This window comes from Ammospiza nelsoni, chromosome 7 (assembly GCF_027579445.1).
Source record: "Ammospiza nelsoni isolate bAmmNel1 chromosome 7, bAmmNel1.pri, whole genome shotgun sequence".
Taxonomy (NCBI): Eukaryota; Metazoa; Chordata; class Aves; order Passeriformes; family Passerellidae; genus Ammospiza; species Ammospiza nelsoni.
Genome location: NC_080639.1, coordinates 7,821,388 through 7,835,472, shown reverse-complemented (window position 1 = coordinate 7,835,472; position 14,085 = coordinate 7,821,388). Strand labels below are relative to the sequence as shown.

The following is a 14,085-nucleotide window of genomic DNA, read 5'->3' as shown; positions in this document are numbered from 1 at the left end:
GGCATTCACAAGTGGCCTCAGGCACTACAGTTTGTGATCGCTGCAGTTGATGTGGTAGATTTAACCTGAGATGTGATAAGTTAAAATAAACAGGGTGTGATGGAACTGACAAAATGGGCATCTGGAAAAAAGCACTATGATCATGGTAAAAAAAAAAAAAAAAAAAAAAAAAAAAAGGATATTATCCAGTACAAATCTTCAAAGACTGTGTTTTTCAAGAAACATGTATTGACAGATTTTAGCTTTACTGGCTAAATTAATTTACTGCTATCGAAACAGGGTTTCAATATTTAGAATTAGATTTTCCAGCCATTCCTACCAATGTTTCCTTTGTACAGTCTATAACTAAAAGTCAAAAGTATATTTTTTTAAACAGCTGCAACTGCCTGGAAATTCCTGTAACAGATAAACTCTGCTTCCTCATAGTGCAAAGTCTTCCTAATGGCAACCAGGGAAAGAAGTGGTGCCTGGCTCACTTTTACCACTCCTCTCAATGCTGCTGAGATGGTAAAATTCTCCATTGCATTGATCAGTGTGGGCAGGGGAATTACCAGAGGCTCTGCTTACATGGCCTGACCAGTTTTGAAGGAACCTGCATCTGTCAGTGCAAAAATCAGGAAATCCACGTGGCACATCAGCTTTAGCCACACAGTGAGTTGACAGTCCCTGGATTTTGCCCACCTTACAACTTGTATTCCACCAAATTCCTGTTAAAACAGCAGGAACCTCAGCCCAAAGGATCACGGGTTAGAAATTACTCACTGCCATTTCAAAGTCTTCATGCAAGGATCACTTGGGAAATTCCTTCTACTGGGGCTGTCATTTCCACACTGGAGTTTTGGTGGAAAAGTTGCATCTAAAAAGCATCATCTTTACAAACCCACATGTTTCAAGTGTGGGACAATGTGTAGTGCAGGATGGCCAGATTGGGACCAGCTGATGCCTTTTTATTTGATTTGCATTCTCCTAGCTCAAGGCGACGCTCTGTTACTCACAGTGATGATTCAAAGATCACGTATATTGTGAAAAGTGTGAATTCAGGAGGTCAAGGGCATGAGATCTGAGCAGAAAAAATGAGCAAATAAATCTATGAAAATAATATTCAGAGATACACAGTTACAATCACAAACACTTTTCCATTTCTTTTCTTGCAGTTGGCCACGTTGTTGATTAAATAAAGCTGTGCATTAAGATCAGTTATGAAGGATGCTACAGATGAAGAGTATTAGCCCAGGAAGAGAATCTTAATAAATTGCAAATGCAATTTATTTTATATTAAAATTTAATCAGATTAATCTATTTCTAGTACTACATGCTAACAACTTGGGCACATAGTCCCTCCCCTGATATTACTGTCACTCTCATAATGCTACTTGATTTATCTGATATTAAGCAGCAGTTGCAAGACAGACACATTAGAGTTGCAACTGTCTCTAAAATTCTTATTAAGAGAACTGTATAGTTTTTCAATTGTGTTGTAAAATTTCTATCAGACACTTTACAGCCAAAGTCTTAGATCTAAAATACAAGCAATAGATTCTTTAGTTACTTGCTTCATCTGTTGTAATAAAGGAAGCAATAAAAATAGCAGGCACGTGGACAAAGCTACTGTCTTTCAATATTTGTCTGAATTTATTTGACATCACCTCTTTAGTACCAGACTGAGTTTGGTCCTATGACCATTTAAGATAAGAGAGAAAAAGAACTTGCCATGGTGCAGGCACGTGGGGCTCTCCAGAGCTGTAGCTCCAGGCTTAGGAGGAAGGTCAGGGTGGAAAGAGACTGGGCTCCAGCACAGCCAGTGCTGAAAGGACAGAAATTGCTGGAGGGGAAGCTTCTGCAAATGGAAACACCAAGAAACCTTTTGTTTCTCAGATGCCGCCACAGAAAGGTCATCCAGGCCTTGGGTCTCTTTGAAGAAAGATGAATCTTCATTTCAGGAAAAGGACACAACAGTGTTGGCATTGGTTCCCAAGCCACTGCAAACCCTCTGAGCCACTTCCCATAGTGCAGCAGCAGGGTTTAATGCCAGCACTAACACCCAGCAGTGACAACAGGCTCCAGGCTGGGAGGAAGAGTGTTTGTCTGGTGGAATGCATGAAATAGAAGCCTGAGTCCCTCAGAGACAGAAAGGAACACAGGGACTGACTGGAACCTTTAGAGAAACTGAAATGTATTAAGCCACGCAGACATGAAGTAAGAGTGTAAGTTTAGTTTGAAGTAGAAACATATCTTAAGTGCCTTAAGAGACTGTTAGGTAGTAAAAGCCCTAAAGCCTAGTTTAAAGTCCAGTAGTGATACCGTTCACAAAATTAACTTAGCTCCAGGCATAATGAAAACATAGCAGAACATTGCTTGCATTTCTAGATAGAACACATAGAACCATTTGGTGAACAGATACAACTACATGAGTAGATTTTGTGTGAGAACTGGCACTACTTTCACACATTGGAATTAAGCTCACATAGTTTTTGAAGAAGGTTTTAGAATCATGGTTTTAGCTGATTGGATGATTTATGAATAAAACCCCCTGTATTGTAGTGCAAAAGAAGGAAGAAGGAAAAATGGTGGGAGCTTCTGCTGCCTCTGCTTGGAACATCAGGACTTTATGCCAGAAATCTTCTAGTAAGGATTTTAAAACTCTGAACTCCTCACGTTTGAGACTGATGTATTCATGCAAGAAACAACTTTACAGCAACCAACAACTGCCCCTGTCTCTTTGAAGACCCAAAACCCACACACAACTCAACATTTGTTCTTCCAGCCCCATCCAAATGGAGACAAGCCCTCCTGGCCAGTGCCACACCTGAGCATTCCCAAGGAATCCACAGTACCCACATCCAAAGGCATCAGGTGAACTCCCTGAGCTGGGAGTGCTAAGGACTTTCTCCACGTTTTCCAGCTCTCTTTCCCAACCTATGTTTGTGCCACCTCCCCCCCCAAACAATCCCATGAATGCTTCCATGGGGCTCCATGACTGAGCAAGAGCAGTCCCTGGCACAAGAGGGTTCGCTGCCCAAAACTCAGAGGGAAATGTTCAAGAGGAGCAGGGTCTGTATCTCTGGTGGCCATGGGTGGGTGTTATCACCCACCTTCAGTGCAGATGCAACCATCCTTTCACACTCCAACACTGGTCAATGCTCCAGCTTGCCATGGTTTAACCCAAGCCAGCAAATCTCCATGCAGCCAATCACTCACTTCCCACATTGGGCTGGGAAGAGACTTTGGAAAGCAAAATAAAGAAAACTTTTGGATTGAATTAAAAACAGCTTCATAACTTATATGAAATTAATAATAATGATAATCATGATCATAATTTCAGTGAAAAGAGAAATAGCAAAAATGTAAAGAAATTCCACGAAAAACATGTGGTACAAAGGCAAATAACTGCTAACCATAAACTTGCTGATGCCTAGACCCTGAGAGCAGCCCCTGGACAGCTAATTTATTTGCTGAGCATGACTCAGAATGGTTTGGGATATCCCTTGGGTCAGTTGGGGTCAGTTTTCCCCAGCTCTGTCCTCTCCCAAATTCTTGTACCCCCCTCCAGCCTCTAGACTGGTGGAGAGGTGTGAAAAGCTGAAAAATCCTTGATTTTACCCTAAACACTTAGCATAAGCACTGCTCAGTAACAACTAAAGCATCCCTTTGTTACCAACATCGTTCCCATGCTAAATCCAAAGCACACACTGTACTGGCTACCAGGAAGAAAATTAATTCTATCCCTGCTGAACCCAGGACACCACTGCAGTTTGCAGATAAATTGCAGGACTGTATTCATGTCAATCACACAACTGCCAATAGAAAAGGCAATGAAAGTTTTAAGGAGTTCTAAGAAATACCACATTCTTCTTAATTCTCAACAATCTTCATCCCTAAGTACCTTCTGCAGTTTAACTCATATGGAACATGGAAACATGACTGCCTTGGGTGGCTTTAACAGAGATTTAGGCTTTGTTTTACTGCAGGTAATAATAAATTGAAAAAAGCTCTGGTTGCAAATGAGAGGGGAAATACATACCAATTAATTAATTACCCAGTTAATAACCCAGAATGACTCTGACAAATGAGATCTTCCTGTGCATTGTGGTGCATGAGCAAAGATCCCTTCCCAGCACAGCTGGCACTGCTGTCCCTGAGCTCTCTGAGCATCTGCCAGGACAAGAGCACAGCTACAAGCAGGACCTCCCTTCCTTCACCTCATAACTGTCTGTCACAGGCCACTGAATAATAAAATAAGGTGACCCAGGAGGATGAAGTCAGCAAGGGCATTTACACATCCTTTATACTGATAGATGAAGATAAGACATTACAAAAATGGCCCGGCAAATATTTAACTCACATCCAGCTGCTTGAATAGCACTCTCAGCTCCTACCTGCACTTGTCTCCAGGTGTGACTACTTGCTCATATTCAGCCCTAAATCCAAAGGTACTAAAATAAAACCCTCAAGAGAAAAATAAAATGCGGAAAGTAAGAGGTTAAACACCAAGAATTACACCTGTAGTTACAACAACTTTCTTCCTTGTGGCAAGGGGACAAACTCATCTGCTCTCCTTCTCCCTTTCCTCACTTGTGTCGCTCTAGGACATGAAATAAAATGATGTGGACACTGGAATCTCCAAGGTAAAAAGAGGAAAAGTTTAATTCTGACTCCAACATTTAAACATTTCCAAAAGTGGCAGTGGATTGGAGAATGACAGTGCCACCTCTCCCATGACACTGGACAAACCAACAGTCTATCAAATTTCTCCTCTTCTATCAAAGAATGTAAAACAATAAGTATTTACAGAAAAGTGCGTGAGAAAGTTCATTACAAGAATGTAAACATCAGAAGGCCTAAAAGAACTTTAAAAACAGGGTGACACACTCAAGGCTCAGTTGGCTGATTTCACACCACCTTTAACATTAATCTAAAAGCCTGCTCCCACTGGTACTACAAGCCCTCATAATCCCACCACATGGCTGTCTCAGCTTGGGGACAGGTAAAGCTGCCCAGAGTCACCATCTGGCTGTGGCAGTGGGAGCTCTCCCTGTCCCAGCTGTCCCCACACAAGTTCCTACCCCAGACCAAAGAGAGCACATTCAGCTTTCTAGTTAAGGGATTTCAATTCCCATGAGTGCTGGAAAAGCCAGAATTTGTCACATGGGAGTTTGACATACAGAAGGATGTCTTCACACTCATCACCTCCAAGTCTGGATTTTCACCCCTATCACCTCCAGGTCTGGATTTTCACCCCCAGATGCAAAGCATCCAGAGGGAAGATCATCACTGATGTTTTTTCCCTGTTCTATCACCCAGAAAAGCTGTCACCCAGACAGGGAAGTGACCTATTCAACAGTTTAAAGGCTGAGTTGGATGCCTGATGCTCTACCCAAACCAAGAAATTGCAACAAAGAAAGCCAGCAGGGGATTCTCCAGGTGCCCTTTTCACCACACTGCATGGATTCAGTGGGAATCTGGCAGATAAATTCAGTAAAACTCACAGTGCCATCCATCAGCACAGGCCTCAGTGGAGCTCCATTGGCTGCTGAGGAATTTCATGAAGGCAGCATATTATAAAAGCACGGGCGTTATTAAAAGTAAGTAGATTTGTCTGAGAGTAAGCACATATTTCATGACAACACAGCACTATTTAAAGAACATTTTTTCTTTGCCCTCCTTCAGAAGAAGGGTATTATTTGTTTTATAATGTACCTCCAAATACCTCTTTAAAATCCATAAGATACTATGGAAGTGACAGGTTCACGATGAATAGCTTCTCCTCCAGATTAATTTCTGTTTTATTCCCTAAGTGAAGCACCAAGCAGCAAGCTTTATACAAAAGTGAGTCAAAAGTAGGTGTTTTTAAAATAAGCATTGTTGTCATGCACAGCTCTAAAAGAACTCTAAGTAGGCTTTCTAAATATGCATAAGTGAAATATAAAAAAAACCCCAAAACACCCATGAATGTATCAGGAACATTTATGAAGATGTAATTATGAATTACATTTTTGAATATGCAATTAAAAACAGATGGTTGGCACCCCTGCTTTCCAAACTAAAATAACAGAAGAAATTATGCCAGGTTGTGGACTCATATTTGCACTATCAAGTATTTTAATTTTTTTAATGAAGGTTGGTTTCAAGTCATATTTGGCCAAACTTTTCAAAACACAATAATAAAAATGCCACATTAAACTTTATAAGCTGTATTTTAAGACACCATTTACCTCCTCCTCCTTAAAATTAAAAATATTGATAATTGGAAAACAGAGAAACTGTGCTTTTAACTCACAGTGAATTTTTGCCATGGAGTATCCTAAAACTCCTGAAACACAGAGCCTAAGGAGAAATGCTGAGTTTTCTACAGCCTATCCTACAGTTTTATCAACCTGAGTTGCCAAACCCTGAGAAGATGGAATTCAGGAAAACTTCAGTTGCGCTGGTGTCCAAACTATTTTTAAATGCTTCTTTTTTGATGATCAAGTGCTCATTCTCTTATTAATCTTGTTGCTAACAAGATTATCAATCTTTGTAAAGCCTTATTATTACTGCAGCAATGAGATAATCTTAATGTTTATTATTAATTTTAAAGGGATAATGAAATCTCTAACGAGCTATAGGGATGAAGAGAACCTTCCTCAAAAGTCCTTCTCTGAAAAGGTCATTCTTATCAGCAACTCTTCTATATACTTAAAACTGATTGTGGCATTCAGCAAGTTTCATTTTTCAGCTAAATTATTCAGCACCTGTAGGAAGCCATTCTGAAAGCTTTCTTACACAGCATGAGACGAAGCACAAGTGGTACGGGGACGAATATTTGAAATGGCAAAGCTGCTAAGGCATCTGAACATCCAGCCAGAATTAGTGCCAGAAAGAAAAACAGCTGGCTAAACTCAAGGAAAAGTCAAGAGAAGCAGGCAGTTGGAAGACAAGCAAACTCCAAGCCATGTGTGGTATTTTCAAGGGCACCTCTCCTCAACACTGATAAACCAATTCCTTTATAGATTTTTTTTTTTTTCCTGTACACTGCTTATTTAATGCCTGTGCATAAAATGGTGCAGGCTCTGGGATGCTGACCCCTTTCAGCACCACTCCCCCAGCCCAGCCCTGCAGGAATTATTGCCGCTGGATTCCCACTCCTCAAGGAGCAAGGGCACTCATCCAGAACCTTTCCATGGTAACTCAGCAGCCCTGGGGCAAGCCAAGGCTTGATCCACTACCAGTACTCACTAGAGAACGGCAATATCTTGGCAATTTTCTGCACAGCTCTGGATTTAAGGGCAGCCCTGGGCTGGTGAAACATCCCAACTCCTACAGCAAGGGCCATGGAAGTGGGGAACAATGTCCTGGCAGCAGATGTACTCAGAACATGGGGCCTGCTTCATTTTTGGAATTTTTGCTGGTTAGACTGACTTGGAGATGCATTAGAAAGCCTTTTTTCTTAGAAAAAAGAAGGAGTCCAAGAAGGAGTCACAGCTCTTCTATTTTTGTTGTTAAGGTTGTTTAATTGTTTTTTTATCTATAAAATTCTTTTTCTGACTCGCTGAGGTCTGTCTAGCAGGTCGGATTGAGGCACATTGCCCATCCTTGAGGCAGTGTTATCTTTTTATACTAAAAATTAAGTGTGCACTATTTACAATAACTTCTCAATACTTATCACTTATGTTAGACAGTGAGCTTCTACTCTAAACTAATTTAAAAATGCTAATATCACTTAGAAGATGGAGGTTAGGAAGAAGAAGGAAAAAGGACCAGCCATGCTTAAATTCTTCAATCTTGGGACTTCGAGCCCCTATTCTAAAAATTTCAAAAATATATATTTTACTTTGTGACAAACTAACTATTCTACTTGAACTTTTTTGACTTGTAATTCTTCATATAAAGGTTGGTAATTGTTTTTTCTAAGGGCTAAATCAAAGGCACAGGGGTCTTGGGCTCTGTGCCAAGGTCTCTGAGCTTCTTAGCAGGCTCTTGAGTCCTCTAGGGCAGCCAGAGGAATTTCCTGGGTTCTGACACTTCGTGGAGAGGAAATACCCCTGTTGAAGCAGAGCCCCAGAAACAGAGAGCACTTTTGCCAAGTTCATTCATAGTTCAACTTCCTCTCCATTAGATTTTTAACCGTAGCAATGGCACCAAAAGCAAACCAACAAACAAGGAAAAAACCCTCCAATCAACGAGCAAAAAGCAACCAAAGTTACTGCCACGATGGCCTGGTGTACACAAACACAAAATCAAACACTCTGCCAGCTTGTGTCATGTTATCTCAACAATGGGAAAAGAACTCTATGCCTAGACACATTAAATTTTCAGATCTCACTAAGCAAGCACAAGAGATTCCTGCACCATTTTCGTGTTGCTGTCATATTTGCATCAACTTCCTTTTGAAGTTCCTGTGAGGAAACTCAGAGATAAAAGATCAACCGATGTTCTTGTGCAAAAGATAAAGCGAGGATTACCAGACTTACACTGGGCTTTGCAGGAAAACACAGCAGGTGAAACTTTTGAAAACACCTGAAAATCGGTTGTCAAAGGCAGGACTATAACTGTTGTAACTGGACTTTTAAGAGGTTATCTGATGAAAATATGTCTCAATAAAATGCAGGGCACCATAACAAAATTAATGCCAATGTATACCCATCTTTAAAAAAAACACAAAACTAACTGATTTTGAATCTATAGCCTGAACAACAAGATTTTGTCCAAAAATTTTACTCAAAAGAACAATAAACTTCCTTAAAAATAAATGCAGCACAGCAATTTTCTTACCAGCTGACCTCTGTAATACCTTCCTAAACTCCATAATACAATTATGAGCTTCCACATTAGAAGTGAAAAGATCATTGAATGCTTTAACCTTCCAGAAATGAGAAAATAAAATAGCTTTTTAATTAAAGGTAGAATTTGACAACCTGAAATTATTTAAGTTTTACATCAACATTTTGCATTACGTTCCAGTGATATTTTCCTTTATCATTTATGCTTTAATAACCTAATGCAAAATATATTACCAGAAAATTATTTATTTAATTTTAATTATTAAAATTTAAAAAACATGAAAACTACTGGCAAATTTTTAAGTGTAAAATTAGGAATCATTTTACTTTACTCACAGCACACCTGCTAAGCCACCCTGTCTGAAGATTTACTGCCACAGAAGCTGCTTGTTCTTTACTTATTCTTCTCTATTCTCTTGCCAAAAGCTTAAGGCAGCTGTAAAGCCTGCCTGCAGAGAACATGCCCTGGGCAGGGCTCCCTCCCCTCCACTCTCTTCCCCCACGGCTCTGACTGCAAACTCCACCACAGAAAAGTTCAGCCCAACACTATTAACAGGTGCTTTCCAAGTGTCTCTGGGGGAAAAGGGGAAAAAAAAAAAAAAATATGGAATAAAACCAAAATCTATATACTGCTACCATACAGCCAGAAAGTTATGAGCCTCGCTATAAGGAAAAGCAAGGGGAAAGAGGGGAGCAAGCACTAAAATGGGGGAAGTATTCATCAACTTATATTCATCTTCATCTAAAATATTAATCTTCTCTTATCCTAAAAAATATTTTATTACTAAAATATCTATCAAAAAACAGAGTCTTTTAGAATACTGCTTTCTTTTAAGAAAGAAACACCCTGTCCTCTCCAGTATAACAACAGCAATTCCCAAAACTTTGAAGCAATTTGTAGAGAGGTAAGCCACTTTGGTAAGAGAAGGCTGGGGATGGTAACACACAGAGATCCTAAAGCCCCTGCTTTGTGGGAATTTAGGACATAATTTTACATCACAGGTTACATCTTGGCCCTGCTTGGAACTCTGTTTCCAAGTGTAATGGTGCTATCAAATGTGCCATCAGCAGTGGGAGTGTTTGGGGGCAGACACTTCATTTGAACACTTCTCTAAATTCCAGCAGAGCACAAAAAATGGAGGGAAGAACAGTCCCGCAGAGCACTTGAGGGGCTCTTGGGTTAGAGTGGGCAAGCACTGACTGCAACATTGGTTCATCCCTAGCAGGTAAAAAGCAGCTGTGACACCTCACTGTGACAATCTGTCCTCTCCACACGTTGCACATCATGTAGAATATTTTGTAGAATTAAAATTTTTAGAGCTCAGCGTAGTCAAACTCCTTCTTTAAATGATCTAAAGCCAAAAAGAATTCTAATCTCTAGCAGGCAACACAGGTTTTTCCAGTGCATAAATTCCAACATACAGCTGGAGTGTGAAGACTGATATCATATATTTGGAAATATTCTGTATGAATATAAATCATAATAATTTATAGAGTTGGATTTCTAATTCTTTTTCTTTAACAACCAGACACCCACTCTGTCAGAGAATGAGAACAATGGAGTGCCAAACTTGTTTCCTTTGAACTCATGTAAATAAAGCCATTTATAGTAGTCTGTATTTTTTTATGATAGTAGTAATTTTGAGAAATTAGGTCTTTTTGGTATATACAATGAAAAATACATTTAAAAATCTGAAATATTACTGTAGGTGAACAAAATTTCAAGTAAAGACATATGAACTTGATATGAATTCCTCAAAACCTTTAGCTTGCCATGGATTTTCTATGTTCAACAGAATGTATAATAATCTCTTGTTGAAAAGGGAGCTATAATTTCAGCAGTATCCAAGAACTTTGTTCTGAATGTGGTGAACTTTGGATGAATGATTTCCAAAGGCCTGAAATGATCCAGTATGCTTAAAAGGAGCCCAAACCTGCTTTATCACCACCCTTGTGCCAAGCCAGGAGAGCATTTCCAGTGCCAAACATTGTCTGAGGAGCTCCCACAGTGGCCCTGCAAGGCACAAGGCAGGGCTGTGCCCAACCACCAGCATCCCTTTGGGTGAGCAGAGCAGAGTTTTACCAAGAGTGGAAAAAAGCCCAGCCCAGCACCACAGCTGTCTCTCCTAGAACAGCCCAGCATGGAAAGGTGTCACACAGATATCTAGAAATTTCTCATTGCCTCAAGGACAGCAGGAAAGACACAATGGAGGATGGCAGTGGTGCAAACTGCTCTGTTCCCTCTTCCTTCATTAAGCTATCAAATGCCAACCACAACCTATCAGCTGCTGCTGTTTCAGGGTAATCTTCCTCTGATATTTTCAGTGAGAGACATTTTTTTATCTGTAGTTATTGCAGATTTTTATGATTTTAAAGCACCATTTTAGGTCACTCTTTCCTTTGACATGTTTATGAAAGAGTAAGGATGCTTATATTCCCTCTTGGCTCTCAATGCCACTCAAAGAATCAAGGTAGGCAAAAGTGTGAATTGCAGGCAAAATTACAGTATTCTTCATTTAAAATAATAAAAAGTAAATAAATTCAGGGTCTCTGAATTTCACTCACATTTCTGCACTGAGGCAGGGCCACTCATGAAGGCCACTGACAGATGTCATTTATAGGTATAATCTGCAAGTCCCACATTTAAATCTCATAGAATTTTAAACACTAAACAATAACATTGCTGTGAAAATGCTCTTACAGATGGTTTCCTGTACATAAGAGCAATCTGTGGATGATGTTAATTGCATTACTTGATTCCTGAACAGAGAACTTCATTTCACTACTTTAAATACCTCTGAACTCTAAATACCTGCATACAACTGCACAGAACTCAAGACACCCTGAGAGTGTAAATTTTGCACCTCTAACCTTTTTGGAGGCCCTCCTATAGCTATTAATTTATTCATTCTTTCCTAACATTTCTTGAGGTAGTGATGTCGACATTCGTATATTAAAATGTTTAAATATTAAACCTCACTTTCCATCCATAATTGGAGAAAATAGACATACACAAACTGACGTTTTCAAGAATAAAAGATACACCACCTCAGAAACATCTGTCCTGCTCACTGGATGAAGCCAGGTCCTCTGGGATGAGTGAGAAAGTGATAAATTCAGGGTCCTGAGTGGAGAACACAACAATAATATTAAAGTTCCCAGATCTGAAAAGACAATGGTCTTTTTCAAAGTGCTTTCTGGAATGTATATTTTCTCTGCTTTCTTTTGCTAAAAATATTACCCATTATTCTTACAATAAGAGACTAATGACAATAAGAATAATTTTCTCAGAGGCAGAATAATGTTTCGGTTTCTAAGTTTTTTGAATCTATGCGTGAATAAAAATAGATTTTTCAAACAAAGTCCTTTAATATCAAACATATCAAGATAATGAAGGAATCAAGAGATTCTGCCTCTTTCTATCAGTCTTAATTTAACCACAGAAATCAAGCACTTCATGTATTCCTTGGGAAACTACTAAAAGGCATTAAAAGCTGCTGTTACTATTTGCTGTTGGTACATAAAGGACATTAAAGTTCATACCACATTGCCAAATTTATTGAGGAAACCTTTACTGCCATCCCCAAGAGGGAAATTCACATTACCTCAGGTGTCTCACCCCAGAAACAGCCAGTGCTTAAACCCCTGCTCCAGTAGTGACCTCAGTGCCAAGTATGGCATTTGCCCAAATAAATCCAGGAATTCACCACTGGAATTCACAGCCTGAGCAATAATTGGTGAGACAAGGCTGAAGATCACAGTGATCCACAAGACCAGTTATTTTAATTTTATTTGAGGGGGGAAATGTCCAATAAGCCTAAAAGATGAATAACCTGATGTCCTCAAAACCACTACACCTGTGGAATAAAACCATGTTAACAAATTTCCCAAAACTTCCATCTTGCTTTGAAAAGTATTTTTTAGCAGTTAATAAAAAAAAAATAGAGCAAAAATATTTGGTTTTCTCTCTTTTTTTTGGTGTTTTTTTCTTTGTCTCACAGGTCTGACATTCCTGAAAATACATACATTCAACAAGAAGGATGGAGGGAATTCCCCCTGTTTTGCACAATCACTCTGCCATCAGGCCAAGGTACCCCAGAGAGCTGTTAAGCTCCTTTACTGGGCAGAGTTGGAGCAAATCCATCTTTACCTTGCACCTTCTCAATGAACCAACCACCCCACCCAGAGTGAACACAAAAACCAGGGATGCTGGGCTTTGCAGGAGATTTTCTGAGTACAGACATCACTGACCTGCCCAGAATCGTTCAAGTGAGCCTCGTCCCTTCCAGGTGGCTCCAGCAGCAGGTGAGAGTGGTGCTGGCACCCAGGAACTGCTACAGCTCCTCGTGTCAGAGCTGAAACTTCACACACAAATTCCACAGCCATGGCACTACACAATCCTGCAGAAAGGAGATTTTTGGGGTTTTTTTGTGACCTTTAACCAGCTTAAAAAAAAAAAAACTAAAATAAAAAACAATTCAGCAATTTGCTTGCAGTTAATGAAGCAGCTCCATGCATACTTTGTGACAGTGTTCACAGGGGTCTGAGGATGAGGGAAGAGATGAGGATTTGACTCCATGTTTCAGAAGGCTGATTTATTATTTTATGATATATACTATATTTAAAGTATACTAAAAGAATAGAAGAAAGGGTTTCATCAGAAGGCTAGCCAAGAATAGAAAAAGAAGGAATGATAACAAAGGCTTGTGGCTTGGACAGAGAGTCTGAGCCAGCTCACTGTGATTGGCCATTAATTAGAAACAACCACATGAGACCAATCACAGATGCACCTGTTGCATTCCACAGCAGCAGATAACCATTGTTTACATTTTGTTCCTGAGGCCTCTCAGCTCCTCAGGAGAAAAAATCCTAAGGAAAGGATTTTTCATGAAAGATGTCTGTGACAATACTTCAAGCAGCAGATCACACAACAGCACAGCAGTCAGTGCAGCCACAGCACAAATACAAGTTGAAGATGATAGCTAAGATCCAAAACAGCAGCAAAAGGACTGTTTATTCCCAAGCAGCACCAAAATACTCCTTTTCCTGCTCCCTGAATCCCAGGGCAGCCTGTGCTGCAAGGTGGCTCCAGCCTCCATCACACCTGCAGGGTTAGGGGTGTGGGCAGCCACATGAGGCTGGTTTGGGGGCTTCTCATCACAGTCAGATTTTGAGGCTTTAAAGCATGACTGCTTGTTTGCCTTCCTACCTTTTTGATAATTTTTTATTTTTAAAAAATCAAATAGAAGCCATTCACTATTACGGGATTAATAGGGGGCATTTTAAAGCAGTTATTAGGAACTGAGATGTTTTGCACAATGCTGTG

At 39.9% G+C, this 14,085-nt stretch overlaps 1 long non-coding RNA gene across 1 annotated transcript; it reads right to left on the bottom strand.

Moving 5' to 3' along the window:
* Positions 1–9,285: 9,285 nt before the first annotated feature.
* LOC132075252 (uncharacterized) lies at positions 9,286–13,160 on the bottom strand. The gene is made up of 3 exons (XR_009418752.1): positions 13,011–13,160; positions 11,808–11,883; positions 9,286–9,332 (listed from the first exon to the last, which is right to left on the bottom strand). It is a non-coding gene; the product is annotated as an uncharacterized LOC132075252 (long non-coding RNA).
* Between the last annotated feature and the right edge of the window lie 925 nt (positions 13,161–14,085).